The 15,983-nt window shown below is 31.2% G+C and overlaps 1 long non-coding RNA gene across 2 annotated transcripts; it reads left to right on the plus strand.

Annotated features, from left to right (window-relative positions):
- The first annotated feature begins 1,632 nt into the window (after window positions 1-1,632).
- LOC111393271 lies at window positions 1,633-9,303 on the plus strand. Of its 2 annotated transcripts, XR_002702382.1 has the most exons (4): window positions 1,633-1,803; window positions 3,110-7,856; window positions 7,958-8,020; window positions 8,397-9,303. It is a non-coding gene; the product is annotated as an uncharacterized LOC111393271 (long non-coding RNA). The 2 variants fall into 2 exon arrangements; XR_002702381.1 differs by having other exon boundaries at window positions 7,958-9,303.
- The last annotated feature ends 6,680 nt before the right edge of the window (window positions 9,304-15,983 follow it).

Here is a 15,983-nt window from a genome sequence, read left to right on the forward strand (position 1 = left end):
TATCTCATGGAGTGGAGCTATCAGTTTATGACAGCTGGCCTTGTCATGTCGCTCCATCTCTTTTCCAATGACGGATGTTTGATAAGACTTTGTGTCGGCTCATTTTAATAACAATTTTGCTAGACGGACAGACATCCAAGGTGCCATCTATAGGTGGGGCGCTTGTCAGGCCTATTGGGGGGAGCTTTTTCCTTTTCATTAACAACTAATATTATTGATAATATTCCTAAAAAATTGCTTGTGGTTTGTTATTGATTTTTGTTTCTTTCACTTTCCAATCACATTCTTTACAAGAAATTGACACAAAGGATTTGTATGTAAATGTTAACAAGAAAGATTACCATTTAACTAGAATGAATGAGTTGACTCCAACATATCAATAAATTCGCCTTGTTTCAATATACTTGAAACTTGAAAGTCTATTTTTTCCCATACTTCATGTAGTCCACTAGTTTATAATTCTTGAATTATTAACTTCAACACCTCAAATATATGACCAATATTTCTCTTCTCGAACAAATTTGCAGATCGAAGAAATTGTCAACTTCGAATAAAAATTTACTCTGCATTAAACTATACAAACAACTTCCATAATCAGATCGCTATACTCACTAAACCACTTTATCTCTCTTTCAGTCAATATAGGTAGCCTTGAAAAGAGTGACATGTGAAGCCAAATTGAGAGAGAAAAAGATCATTTTGCATTCGTTTAGTGTTGTAGGTTTGTGCGTATTCTGCGGGGAGTCATGAAAATGTTGCGTCGTGAAAATTTATAGTGATATTTTCTGCAGTCTCACCAGGCTTGGGACCATTACAGCAGAAAGTCTGGATTTAGAAGCAAATTTTCTTAAAGTATATTCTTTTGGTAATGGATTCAATATGGGCTTAAAAGAAAAACCAAGAGGATAAAATTTGTATACTCAAAATTTGACGTTTAGAGTGAAAATACTGGGTGGACAAAATGAATATGATTAAAGAGGCATGCATCGAGAAATCTATGCTCACACGAATTACTTCTTCTGACTCATTTGGAGTCGTCATTGATATTTCATCTTAAACCTGAAGCAGAAATAAGCCCTTTTCATTCATCTTCTCCTAAAGCTTTTCTTTCCACTGGAAGATTCGAAAATTTACTCCACTTATATATGCTGTTAAGAATACCATTTTTCGCATACACAGAATCTATTACATCCCATTTTATACTTAGTCAAAGGTCAATATCAACTAGTCAAAGTCCAAGTCAAATAGGGACTTAAATTGTATAAATAATTTTATTGGGACTTAATTGAACAAATTATTTTATTGGGGTTTATTTATAAATTGTCAATACTTTAAGGTTTAAGATGGATAAAAAATATTTTTTGGAGATTTACTTATATATTATTGAAAGTAAAGTGGTTAGATTTTATATCCAATAGAAGTTAAGGATTTAATGTGATGTTATATGGAAGTGGAGGACTTAAATGCAAATGAGGGCATTAGTGGATTACAAGTGTAAAATGCTTAACTATTTTAGCCATTTTCAATTGATATATACCTACAAAAATCTGGAAACGGGGCAGAGAAAGAAAAGAGAAAGGAAAGAGAGAAAGAAGAAAAGAAAGAAAGAAAAAAGGAAAAGGAAAAAGAAAGGAAAAGAGGTAGGGTTGGCTATTTCAATTTCATCTTCAATTTGACAAATTTTTTGGTATGTTTTATGCTTAAATTTTTTAGGGTTGTGATTTGTTGGTTAAATTTTCAGATTGAAGGAAGGAATATGTTTGCAAGCCGATATTTTTGAATTGGGAGGCTACTTACATTAAGGTATGAAATACCAATTTTGGACAAAACCTAGAATTTTTATTTGGGTTTTTGAATGAGTATAGTTAACAGGAATAATTGCAGAGATGAAATACTCATTTGAAGGCATGAATTTATGGAGAAGATGGAGAATTAAATTGGTTAAATTATAATTATTAGTTATACTAGTTTGGAAGAAGGTATTATTTTTATGTTTGTAGTGAAGATTATTTTAATGAATTAGATTTTAATGAAAGGACTAGAAGGTCGAATTAGTTCCAATTGTGAAGGAAATTAAAGAATATATCCAAGTGTCGAGAAGTAGAGTATTTCGTAGTTAAAGAAGTTAAGGATACTTGGTAGAGTGGTTATTAAATTTGTTATCTTGTATCATATTTCTAGAGATGACGAGAAGATTGAAATCATTATTAGTCCATAACTTGGTGAGTGGATATAAAAACTTATTTTTCAGAGATTAGTATTTATTGTTATTTCATACAATTGATTTTCACAGCATGATTTTTAGAATAAAGTGGATTTATAATTAGATATTTTTAAAGTTAAATTCAATTCAATTAAATCATTTGATTAGCATGTTATTTAACTATAACTGTTTCAGTATAGTTAAAGTTATTTTTTAAACCACCAAAAAGTACCCAGGTGATTTTACCCCAGTCTGTGCTGGTGTGAATGTGTTTCCATAGTGTATGACTAGTTATGGTAATTTCACCCGCTCTGCACTATTTTGCATATGTTTTCATAATATATGACCAGATTATGAGATTATCAGAGGTCTTTGGGACCCACTCTCGTACACATATAGGCTTTGGGCCGTGTACTAGGGTGATTAGCCTTTGGGATAGCTTTGCGTACGTATGACCAAATTATCATATTTGAATGGCTATGCCTTGTACACCGAGATTACTCTGTACATGAGTAAGGCTATTCATTGGGTACTCTTTTTGGTGTGATTTTTCAGTATTTCTACAGCTTATCAGATTTCAGATTATAGAATTCAGTCTATTCAGTTCTGAGAATAAAGCTTCCAGCTTATAGTATTGAACATCATATTTCACAGTTTTTCATGGATGTCAGATTATTTATATTCGTTATATTTTATAGTTAATGAACTAGTATAAAGAATAAAGAATTTTAAGATCCAGTCATGTTTTAATTTTAAAAGTAATACTAGCTTTCAGAATTTTTCAAAGTTTTAATAGAGTAAGAATTTTCAAAAAATATGCATAAATGAGAAAAGTTTACTTATTTGTAAATTATCCACTCGCTGAGCTTTAAACTCACATATTTTTTTCACCTTTTTCTTTACCAGACAGATAGCAGTCGAATTGAGCAACTTTGCAGCCCGTCGAACCACCGAATTGAGCCACGCATCGTAGGTTGTATGACATCTTTTATCAGATTATACATTGTGTTCTTTTGGTATACACGAAGGTTAAATCAGAAAAGTTCATTATGGGCTCATTAGATATTTGGTATCTTTAGTGTATTTGAAGATTGTTGATTGGAAGGCAAGTAAATGTTGATTTGCCAGCATTTTATTTGAATAGTTTGTATTTTAAAGGACTGTCGTACCCTATTCATGTTGTAGGTATTGATTTGAGAAAAAATTGATTATTGTTGAGGTGGTTTAGTCCATATTTCAGGGAAAACTATGCCAAAATTTTGTTAAAAATATTTTTCAGTCAAGCAAGTCAAAGTTGCCTTGATGGTGGGTCCGACATTTAGCTGGTATCTACCATCGACGCACGACACGTGTCGAGTTTATTAAAGTGATTTGGGACGGGTTGTGTCAATTGGTATCAGAGTATGGTTCATTGGTTGTTAAGCTCGAGTAATTAATGAGTTTCTTTTTTGGAACAGTATGTCATTGAGATTATTAGCCGTGGCATGGTGGCAGAACTCACAGGCTCCAATGTGGTATTTGAAACTCATGTTGCCCTTGATAACGAAGGTATGGCAGCTAAGAAACTAGAAGGATCTTCATTGATTTGGGCATAATAAATATGAGGGTGTTATTGAGAATTATCCGTTGGTAATGAGAGTTGTTAGAGTTGTCATGTTGGCGTCATGCTATATTTTCTCTAATATATTAATAATTGTGCTATACTTCCAATAGGTAGTTAAGCGAAGAGTATAACTTTTCTTAGTAAGGAGATTGATTGGGTTATGAGTTTCTTGTGTAATTATTAGAGGGAATGTCCTTTAGATGCCTTGGATGATAAGTATTGTCTAATATTGATATATGTATAATTAGTGACATTAAAGGTGAAATCATGATTGCTTTGTAAATCTAAAAGTTTGTGGTATTATGTGAATTATTGTGGGAATTTGTAATCATATTTAGTATATGGAAGAAAATGCATGTATTAGAATATCAAGATGAGGAGATATAGTAAGATATCTTGTTCATGATAGAAATAATGAAACCATATGGAATGTCGATTCATGATGAAAATGGTGTTATTAAATATGTTTTACCTAATGATTTTGAGTAAATCAATGGGACTATGGTTCCTTCCTTGTTGATTCAAGAACGATTAAGTATCTAGGTCTGTACTTCAACTACTATAGAAGGAAATATTAAGGGTTTAATTACTCGGTTTGGGTGTATGAAAATAAGTTATGATGAATGAAAAAAAAAAGAAGAGAAAATGATTCTTACAATTCAGAAATGACTAGTATGTAAGTATATTAGATCTAGGGATTTAATGGTTGACAATGTTATAAGCTGTTGGGTTGGTACAGAGGTGTATGTGATCTAGTACTCAATAAGAGTGTAACAGCAAACATATATTAGTTTGGAATTAGAGTTTTAATAATTTTGTAGGTTATCTATCTATATGCATTCAAAGGAATGGAGTTGCCTAAATATTGAATTACATGCGAGATTATGTGATTTTTTTTTAATGTAGATATAGGAAAGTCTCAGTTATAATTTGCATGACAAATAAAATGGAATGATATTATATATAATTGATGACAATCATACGAGGAACCTTAATGATTTTGGGAAACTAAATGATCATTAGTATCATCGGAGATTGAGGTAATTTGTAGCCACTCATATTGGAGGATGATAGAAATTATGGTGGTGTGTATCTATATATATGATAAGAATCTCGTGGCGGATTAATGATGATATTATACTGAATATTGATCGGTTGAGAATAATGTGTTATTATGTATGTTATTCATTGAGGAAATTGACATTTATGTGACTCCGATCATTTTGGATAATTACGGGTTATTTGATTATAAGAGGTGAAACAGATATGGATAGATTTCACAAGGACTACATATTGTGGGGGTAAATTGTTGTTTAAGAAAGAAAATATTGAATCGGTATATCTATGTTAATTGTGTAAAAGGTATGAAAGGAAGGAGTTGAATAAATGCACATGGATCGTCATTCTTGAGTTATAGTAAAGTAATCATATATTGAGTAAAGAATGTCATAGTTGAAAATTATGGTGATTGAAAAATTTGATACGAAATCTAAATAGTGTATTATTGTGTGAAATGTTGCTTGATAGTTATAAAGAGCACTATTTTTGTGATCCTAAGGAAATAGGTGTAATCAAATGTTTGAAGTTATACAATGTGACCATAAATGACAAGGTTACATGATATGATAAATAGCAAGTGAAGAAATGTTATGGTCGTCCCATAGCCAAATAATGTGATGAGATATTTGAGTTATTAATTAACCTTGTCAAGGCCATTTGTGTATTATTATATTATATTACGTACAATCTAGAAGCTTCGAGCTAAATTTGGAAGTTAAGGTGAATTTAATGAAATTTTAGTAATGTAAAGTTTGGGAGACTTTCAATTGTATTTTTAGATCTCTCGAATAAAATATTCTATTCTTATCGAGATCTATAGGTTGTGGAACATATGGAGGATGTGTTGGATAGTTTAAAGTCTAAGATGATCATCAAATGAAAATTTTATTAAATTGTGGAATGGTATCTTTAAGTTATAATATTAATTGAAGGTCTTTGTGCAATATACAAGAAGGCTTATGCATTGGTAATAGGTCAATGGCCTCTTTATGGAATAAGAGAAAAGAATTATCATGGATTAAATGTTATTATTATATTTTCATAGAAAGAAAGAGCACAAAAATTGTGTGGGTTTAGAAATGTCAAAAGCTTTGCTATCTGATTACATTATGATGAAATATGTACTCTCGTATCTAAAGTTGATGAGAACCTGATTTATGATAATGAATTATATTAAGGTTTTAGAAAGTATGCTGAAGTAATGATGAATTATGGATATTATTATAGATTGTCAAAGATTTATGATTAAGGCACGTTTTATTGTTGGTTATATTGTGGTTAGAGTTTGAAATTGTGGTGTTATATTCTTGCGAGAAACATCAATACTTATATATCACCGTAGTTTAAGGTATATGTCAATTTGAAAGGGTCGAAATTGAAGTTGTGTATATATTATCATTGGTTGATATAGAATTAAAAGAAAAGGAACATTATATTGAGCTATCTCTATTGTTGTTGGGAATGACTAGAATTTTAGAAAACCAGAAATAATTGAAATTTTTGCAGATCATGTTAATTTAGAATGAAAGTAGTTACCCTCAAATATATTTTTTTTTATTTGGGGTTCCAAATATACAGAATGAAGACAAAATGGTATTTGAATCATTGTTGATAGATCGATAAAAGTTACAAAAAATTCTTTTCAAATGATATAGTCAGTTCATGAAATAGAATTATTAAATTATATTTAGATAAGATTTCCATTTATATGGAGTTTGAGTATCTATTTTTGGCTTAGGGAGCTATATAACTAAATTACATTGTGTAGCTCCTTAGAATGTTAGACACTATGAGGACAAGTTCAGGAGAGAGGCTATCAACTATGGTTTGTTAAGTGAAGGGTACTTGAATAATTATCTATTTTTCATGGAATTAACCTATAAGAACTAGACACAAGTGACGATAATTGAGATTATATATGATATTGAAATATTCCAATGACATATTTATTGTGATGAAAGTGGTGATCAAATGTTATTCGGTTTTAGTATGTAACAATTGTTATAGAAAAAGGGATATGACTAGAGAATAGTTCAAATCAAAACGTAAGATGAAGTTTTGGAGAATATGAATAGTATCCTAAACTTCAAATTAGGAAATAGCTGAATTTTTTTTTTTAGATCTAGAAAAATTAAAGTTGAGAGTATTATATATTGGTCTTTGAGATGATATTTTAAAATTTGGGTCAATTGTTTAATGATGGAGTTTGCAACAGTTCTGATATTTAAGAATGTATCATCTATTTTCAAGGCTTAGTAGTTATCAAATGTAATTTATGAGTTAAGATTATTAGTGCAGTTAACAAGAGCTCGTCTTAGTACAGTTGAAAAGATATCAATATAGGAAAGGTCAAGGAAAATCCAAGGACAAGAAAGAATGAATTTTGTGTAGTTAAATTAACGTGCTAGTTAAATTGTGCGGCAATCAGTAGAGAAGACATCACGGGCATATGAAGATCAAGTATGCTATGTGCTCTATATCTTGATATGTTTGAATCCAAGTTGGTTGAATTTTGAGGAAAAAATTCTTCGAAGGGGGTAAGATTGTTACATCACATTTTATACTTAGTCAAAGGTCAATATCAATTAGTCCAAGTCCAAGTCAAATAGGGACTTAAATTGTATAAATAATTTTATTGGGACTTAATTGACCAAATTATTTTATTGGGGTTCATTTTATAAATTGTCAATACTTTAAGGTTTAAGATGGATAAAAAATAATTTTTGGAGATTTACTTATATATTATTGAAAGTAAAGTGGTTAGATTTTATATTCAATAGAAGTTAAGGATTTAATGTGATGTTATATGGAAGTGGAGGACTTAAATGCAAATGAGGGCATTAGTGGATTACAAGTGTCAAATGCTTAACTAATTTAGCCATTTTCAATTGATATATACCTACAAAAATCTGGAAACGGGGCAGAGAAAGGAAAGAGAGAAAGAAGAAAATAAAGAAAGAAAAAAGGAAAAGGAAAAAGAAAGGAAAAGAGGTAGGGTTGGCTATTTCAATTTCATCTTCAATTTGACAAAATTTTTGGTATGTTTTATGCTTAAATTTTTTAGGGTTGTGATTTGTTGGTTAAATTTTCAGATTGAAGGAAGGAATATGTTTACAAGCCAATATTTTTGAATTGGGAAGGCTACTTACATTAAGGTATGAAATACCAATTTTGGACAAAACCTAGAATTTTTATTTGGATTTTTGAATGAGTATAGTTAACAGGAATAATTGTAGAGATGAAATACTCATTTGAAGGCATGAATTTATGGAGCAAGATGAAAATTTAAATTGGTTAAATTATAATTATTAGTTATACTAGTTTGGAAGAAGGTATTATTTTTATGTTTGTAGTGAAGATTATTTTAATGAAGGATTTTAATGAAAGGACTAGAAGGTCAAATTAGTTCCAATTGTGAAGGAAATTAAAGAATATATCCAAGTGTCGAGAAGTCGAGTATTTCGTAGTTAAAGAAGTTAAGGATACTTGGTAGAGTGGTTATTAAATTGGTTATCTTGTATCATATTTCAGGAGATGACGAGAAGATTGAAATCATGATTAGTCCATAACTTGGTGAATGGATATAAAAACTTATTTTTAAGAGATTAGTATTTATTATTATTTCATACAATTGATTTTGACAGCATGATTTTTAGAATAAAGTGAATTTATAATCAGATATTTTTAAAGTTAAATTCAATTCAATTAAATCATTTGATTAGCATGTTATTTGAATATAACTGTTTCAGTATAGCTAAAGTTATTTTTAAAACCACTAGAAAGTACTCAAGTGATTTTGTCCCAGTTTGCACTGGTGTGAATGTGTTTCCACGGTGTATGACTAGTTATGGTGATTTCACCCGCTTTGCACTATTGTGAATGTGTTTCCATAGTTTACGACCAGATTATCAAAGGTCTTTGGGACCCACTCTCGTACACATTTAGGCTTTAGGCCGTGTACTAGGGTGATTAGCCTTTGGGGCAGCTCTGCGTACGTATGACCAGATTATCATATTTGAATGGATTTGCCTTGTACATCGAGATTACTCTATATATGAGTAAGGCTATTCATTGGGTACCCTTTTTGGTGTGATTGTGTGATTTTTCAGTATTTCTACAACTTATCAGATTTCAAATTATAGAATTCAGTTCTCAGAATAAAGCTTCCAGCCTATAGTATTGAACATCAATATTTCACAGATTTTCATGGATGTCAAATTATTTATATTCGTTATACTTTACAGTTAATGAACTAGTATAAGGAACAAACAATTTTATGATCCAATCATGTTTTAATTTTAAAAATGCTACTAGTTTTCAGAATTTCTCAAAGTTTTAGTAGAGCAAGAATTTTCAAAAAATATGCATAAATGAGAAAAGTTTAATTATTTGTAAATTATCCACTCGCTGAGCTTTAAGCTCATATATTTTTTTCACCTTTTTCTTTACCAGACAGATAGCAGCCAAATTGAGCAGCTTTGCAGCCTGTCGAACTACCGAATTGAGCCACGCGTCATAGGTTATACGACATCTTTTATCATATTATACATTGTGTTCTTTTAGGATACACGTAGGTTAAATCAGAAAAGTTCATTATGGGCTCATTAGATATTTGGTATCTTTAGTGTATTTGAGGATTGTTGGTTGTAAGGCAAGTAAATGTTGATTTGTCAGTATTTTGTTTGAATAGTTTGTATTTTAAAGGATTGTCGTACCCTATTCATATTGTAGGTATTGATTTGAGAAAAAATTGATTATTGTTGAGGTGGTTTAGTCCACATTTCAGGGGAAACTCTGCCAAAATTTTGTTAAAAATATTTTTTCAGTCAAGCAAGTCAAAGTTGCCTTGGTGGTGCGTCCGGTATTTAGCTGGTATCTACCATCGGCGCACGACACTTGTCGAGTTTATTAAAGTGATTTGGGACGGATTGTGTCAGAATCACCTAGAAAAGGAAATACATTTCAACTGAAATTTATGTGATTTTGCAGCTTGGAAAGGTAAATTATTGATTAGTGTTTCTGCATGGGAGCAAATCACTTACACAGCAACATTACTGCAATTTTCTCTCGAAATTTCACTAAGCAATTAAGAACAGAAAGAGATACCACCGATTTCTTTATAGGCTTGTAGGAAGAGAAGGAAAGAGGGGATTTTATATTATCCAACTATGTCTCAGATTTGATCTTGACAATTTGAGGTAGGGATTTGATCACACAGACACAGAGCTAATGACTGTGATTGGTTTTAGCTATTTTAAGTTGACAAATGAAACGAAGTGAGAGGCCGATTTCTTGTACCCAAATGAAACAAGGATTAGATTTGGTTGTGGAGAATTGGGCTGGGGTTAATGTATATAAAATAATGATAAAAACAACTTGGTGAGCATAAGTTTGATTGATTAAAAAATTAAAGTTTGTATGGTATTTTAAATGAGACCATACTCAATTCCATCGGCAATAATTTATCTTTATATTTACGACATAGAGTATATATTTAATTGATAAAATCTCTTTTTTTTTGTTATTGATTTTCTTCCTTTGAGTATTTTATTTTATAAATTCTCATTCTTTGAAAAAGAAGCGACGTGATCCTACAAGAGGCAACACCAGAGGGAATTCAAGCCCTCATTGAACTTGAGATTGTACAGGAGGTTTTTTGAAAATCTAAAGGTGACATTAGAAGACTTGGACATGCTCCAAAACCTACTTCAAGCCACTCCGTTCATTTGACATCCGCTAATACTAAGTCAATAGCCTTTTGGGAGCAAATATGATGTAGGAGAAAGAATTAATGGATATGAGTGCCTGGCTATCCCAATTTGAGACACTAATGCATAAGTTTGTATCGAGTCAAGTTGGCACATTTCACAAGAATATGAAGTACCAACATTATTCGACGTGACACCGCCTGTTGATAATATATAAATTATGATTTCTTTATTTATTCGCTTTAAGTGTTGAGACACCTATTCTCCTTTATGGATTGAATGACTATGGTTTTTTTTTTTTTTTAAGTTATTATGTGATTGAAAGTTTAATCATCTAATAATTCTTTTTTATTTTTTATTTTTTTTTTTGAAGATAAATTTTGGTAGACATTTTATAAAGCTTTTATTGAATAATTTTTCCTCTAGGTCAAAAATATTTAAAAGTAAAAAAAAATACATATTAAAATACCCCTTTAACTAGACGAAAAAACAAAGACTTTGTTGCAGGAAATAAAAATTTCTCACAAAAATTAGACCTATTGCATCACAAACACTATGTTCTAAGAAATAAAAAAATTTCACCATAGTTTCACACGAAAAAAATATTTTAGTACCTTACTTTGATCATATTTTTCGTGATAATCTTTATTATTTGATTCGCGTTTTAAAAATAATACGACAACTTTTTATGACACCTTATATTTTTTGGGTACTTACTTTTTTCAAAGCAATGTTTGAAAAATTCTAAACACAACAGTTACTTACCATTGCAAAAAAAATAAATAAATAAAAAATAAAAAAAAAATGTCAAGACTATAAGCAAATAATGTTGCAAAATATAATAGAGGCAAATGACAAAGAATTTCCCAAAAACTTAACCGCTAAGTGCATTTGAGGCCTTTTGTAATGTGCTTTGTACATTATCGTATCCTTCTATTCTATGATAACACTATAGCCCACAACATAAAGGTCAACGTTGTGAAAGATCTACGACAATATTTTTTGTTCGTTGTGAAAAATATTTTTTCTTGTAGCATTTTTTTTCTCCATCTATAGAATTTGTAACAACAAATACTCATTGTTGCAAAAAGTAGACCCTACTGCATTACAAACACTTTGTTACAAGAAATAAAAGTTTATCGCCATAAGTTTTCCACCAGAAAATATTTCGACTCTTTGCTTTCCTCGTATTTTTGGCGAAAGTCTTTATTATTTGTTGTGTCTTCTCACGTTACACAGAAACTTTTTATGTCGACTTATATTTTTTTCCATAACAATATTTGTAAAATCTCGCTAAATTACTTATTGCAACAACTTTTTATATATAGTAAAAAATCTTGTAGAAAAATTACAATTTTGTTGTAAAATTGCAGCTAGATCTTACCATTTTCAATCTTGGTATAAGCATAGAGAAGGGATTACAATTGTGTGAGATTGACAATCTAGAATTTTGATAACAACCATATCTGAAATTTTAGATCATGTTGCCTTGGGTTTGCAGCTTGATATCGATGACAATTGAAAAAGAGAACAGAAATAGTGATGGTGACATCAACATGTGATTAAAATCTTTAATAAGAGGGCGTAATATTAGATTTCTGCCAAATATTGGAAAATCTTTTTTTTTTTTGCTAAAATGTTGATTGTGATCAAACTTAATTTTTAAGTGCACATTTATTCAATTGTTAACCATATATTTAATGGGACCACCAAATTTTGAGCTTGTTTGGAAGATGTTAAAATATGATTTTAATCTAAGTCAAAGTCAAACAATTAATATCAATCACATCTTGCATGGGTCCCACAACTTTTCAACCACACATTTCAAAAACTTCTATCATAGTCTACTAAAAAATCTACTTTTAATCCCTACCAAACACCCTATCAACTTTTAACAATGTCACATGCACCTATGTCACCTGATGTAATGCGGATGTGTTTTATTCTATTCAGAATACAATATTCATGTTTTGTGTAGATAATAGTATCTTTGCCTTTTCTTTTCCTTTTTCAAAATAAGTGCATATCAACATTAAAAGACTGAATGACCTATCTGGTGATTGACTTGGAATGCAGTAATGCACTGGATACTGCATCTTCTGAGTGTCATGGAGTAAACCTCATCTATTTATATTCACATCAATAAAGAGCTCGAAAAATTTTAAGATGGTCCAAATTGAACATTGAATAGAAAGATTACCGCTCGAAAGCTTAAATAGGTCATCCCAAGCTCCTATTTTTATCAAAATCATTTTCTCCATTGGGCCTACATAAAAATTATTATATGTTGAACAAGTACCATCATCCATGGTATAATTAACAGAAACAGCGAAAATACAAAATGGAATTCAAACTCCAGAACCCAAATACAAGATAGAACATTTCAATTCACATTTTTTAATCAACCCTAAAGTTGAATTTTTAGAAAATACCCTAGCAACAAAATAACCACAACCAAAATGAAGGGGCATTTGACAAGAATTATAAACGGGTTCTAACAGATCTGTGTTAGAACCGAAAAGAGTCTATATAGACTAAAATTAACTAAGCTGGAACAATGGGGGAGGCAATGGTAGTGGAGGAGTTGATGGTGACAAAAAATTTATAACATCCCAAGGGGACTGATTTGGCTGACAAACATGGGTCTGAAGCACAATCTGTGGTTTCAATGAAGATGTAACATGTAACATGCTTTTGTAATCTCTTGGAGGTTCTATGGCTATTTTTGGGATAGTCGAGCGCATAAAAGCTCAGGGTAGAGAGACTTTGTAGGTGTGAGGTGGGTGAGTATGTATAAAGGTGGTATTGGATAATGTAGGTGTCGATAGTCACAATGAAATTAGATCCAAAAGGAATATTCTTTTCTTATTTTTTTTCTATAAAATGCCATATAACACTTTTTGTAATAAGTGTAATATATTATGTTGTGTTGCCGTTGCCATCGCCATTGCCACCCTCATCTATGCCATCATATCCACATTTCCCATCAATCCCAAACCCTAGTGTCATCATCTTCCACACCATTCCACTAGAAAAGATCCACAAACTGGCATCGCAGCCTTGTACCCACCAAACGGCCTCTAGATCTCATCATTTTCAATCTTGGTCTCCTATCCGATTATACCATCAAAACTACTATAAACATCTAAATAATCACCACCATCAATGCCCAATGCTTCCATCTCTTTATATGTATAAGCACAAAGAACGAGTTACAATTGTGTGAAATTGACAATCTAGAATTTTTATATCAACTATAACTAAAATTTAAGATCATGGTGACTTGCGTTTGCGGCTTGTGAGTGGTGGAAACAGCGAAAGAGCTTAGAAATACTGATAGTGACGAGTAAAATCTTTGATAAATGTTTGCGTGCATAATATTAGATTTCTACCAAATAGTGGGATGTTTTTAAAATTTTTATCGTGATCAAATTTAGTTTTTAACTACACATTAATCCAATTTTTTACAACAACTTTCATGGGACCCACGTAAATTCTATCATCTTTTAATAATATCACATGCAACTATGTTGCATAGTGTAATGTGATTGTGTTTTATTACGTTCAACATACAATTGTCATGTTTTGCATAGATGATAATTTCTTTACTTTTTCTTTTCCTTTTCAAAGTAAGTACATCATCACTATTAAAAGATTGATGACATGTCTAGTGATTGAAATGGAGTGACACCTCATCTGTTTGTGTTCACATCAATAAAGAGCTTGAAAACTTTTAAGATGGTCCAAATTTAACACTGAATAAAAGATTCTTGCTCAAAAGCTTAATAGGTCCTCCCAAGCTCTCATTTTTATCAAAATCATATTCCATTGGACGACTTAAAAATTATTCCATGTTGAAGAAGTACCATCAGCCATGGTATAATAAATACAAACAGAGAAAACATAAAATGGAATTCAAACTCCAAATCCCAAATTGAAGAAAGAAACCTTTAGGGTGTGTTTAATTGCGAGCATAGGACTTGTATGAAAAGAAAATAAATTCTAGGCAATTGAATTGCCTAGAACTTATTTCTAAGAAAATTACTACTTAAATGTGTTTGATTGAATTAATTTTCAACTTAGAAATTATTATACTTGTTTATTTTTTATTGTTAGGTAGATGAAAGAGAAAGGGGATAGACGAGAGAGAGTGAATTACCTAGAAAATAAAAATCGTCTCTCCCTAAAGAAAATATTTTCCTTATTTTTGAGGAAAATATGGTCACGTGACCAAAAGTTGGAAAAAAAATTTCATGGAAAAAATTGTCAAGCAAACATCAAAAAAGTAGGAATTTGGGTGAAAAATGACATTTTTCGTGAAAAATGACATTTTTCATGAAAAATAATGCCAATCAAGCACACACTTAGATTCACATTTTTTTATTCAACCCTAAATCCAGGTTTTCATAAGAAACCTATATAGCATGAAGAACAACGTAAAAAATGAAAGGACATTTGAGAAGAATCATAAATTAATTTTAATAGATCTGTTTATAGAACCAAATTAGTGGAGTCAGTATCGATAAAATTTAACTAACCTGGAACGGCAATGGAGGTAGTCGTTGCAGAGGAGTTGATTGTGGCGAAAAACTCATAACATCTCAATGGGACTGATTTAGCTGACAAATATGGGTCTAAAGCATAGTCCCTTGTTTTAATAAAGGTGCAGCATATACAAACGAAGAAATCTTGGCGTGAGAACCAAAGTTCCAGATTCAATATGGGACTCTTTAGTATTTTTTTCATTCATCCCCATCCAATCAAAAAAGACTTTTCACATAATATTACTAAAAATAGAAAAAAGAAGAAGAATATGCATTTTTTCTATTAATTGGTCAAACTCGGTAAAAATATGGCTAATTTGAATTGAATTTTCAGAGACTAGTAATTAATCTTTTTCCACCAAGTTCGGGATGGATTGGTGTGGTTCCTCTACGCCTAGGACACCAGAATATCAAACCATGAACGAAGAAAGGCATGAGAGAAAAGCGATTCGGGTGAGATCCAATGTAGATCCAACTTTCGATTCACTCGTGGGAAGCTTATCCCCCATCGTCTCACTAGCCGACCTTGACCCCTGTTATTTTGAGGTCATATCTAGTATTCAGAGTTTGCCTCGATTTGGTACCGCTCTTCCGTATTCTCATGGCGTTTCTATGGCTACTTTTGGGGTAGACGTAGGGCAAAAAAATCAGGGTAGAGAGGCTTTGTAGTGCGGGATAGGGTAGGTGTGGGGTGGGGGAAGTACATATAAAGGTAGTGTGGGATAGGGTAGGAGTCGTTAGCCACGATGAAACTAGATTCAAAATGATTTTTGTCCTTAGCCAAGATGAAACTAGCTCTAAAAGGATTTTTTTTTTATTTTTTTTTTGCTTTTGGTACGATACCATTTAACACTTTTGTAATAAGT

This window comes from Olea europaea, chromosome 4 (assembly GCF_002742605.1).
Source record: "Olea europaea var. sylvestris chromosome 4, O_europaea_v1, whole genome shotgun sequence".
Taxonomy (NCBI): domain Eukaryota; kingdom Viridiplantae; phylum Streptophyta; class Magnoliopsida; order Lamiales; family Oleaceae; genus Olea; species Olea europaea.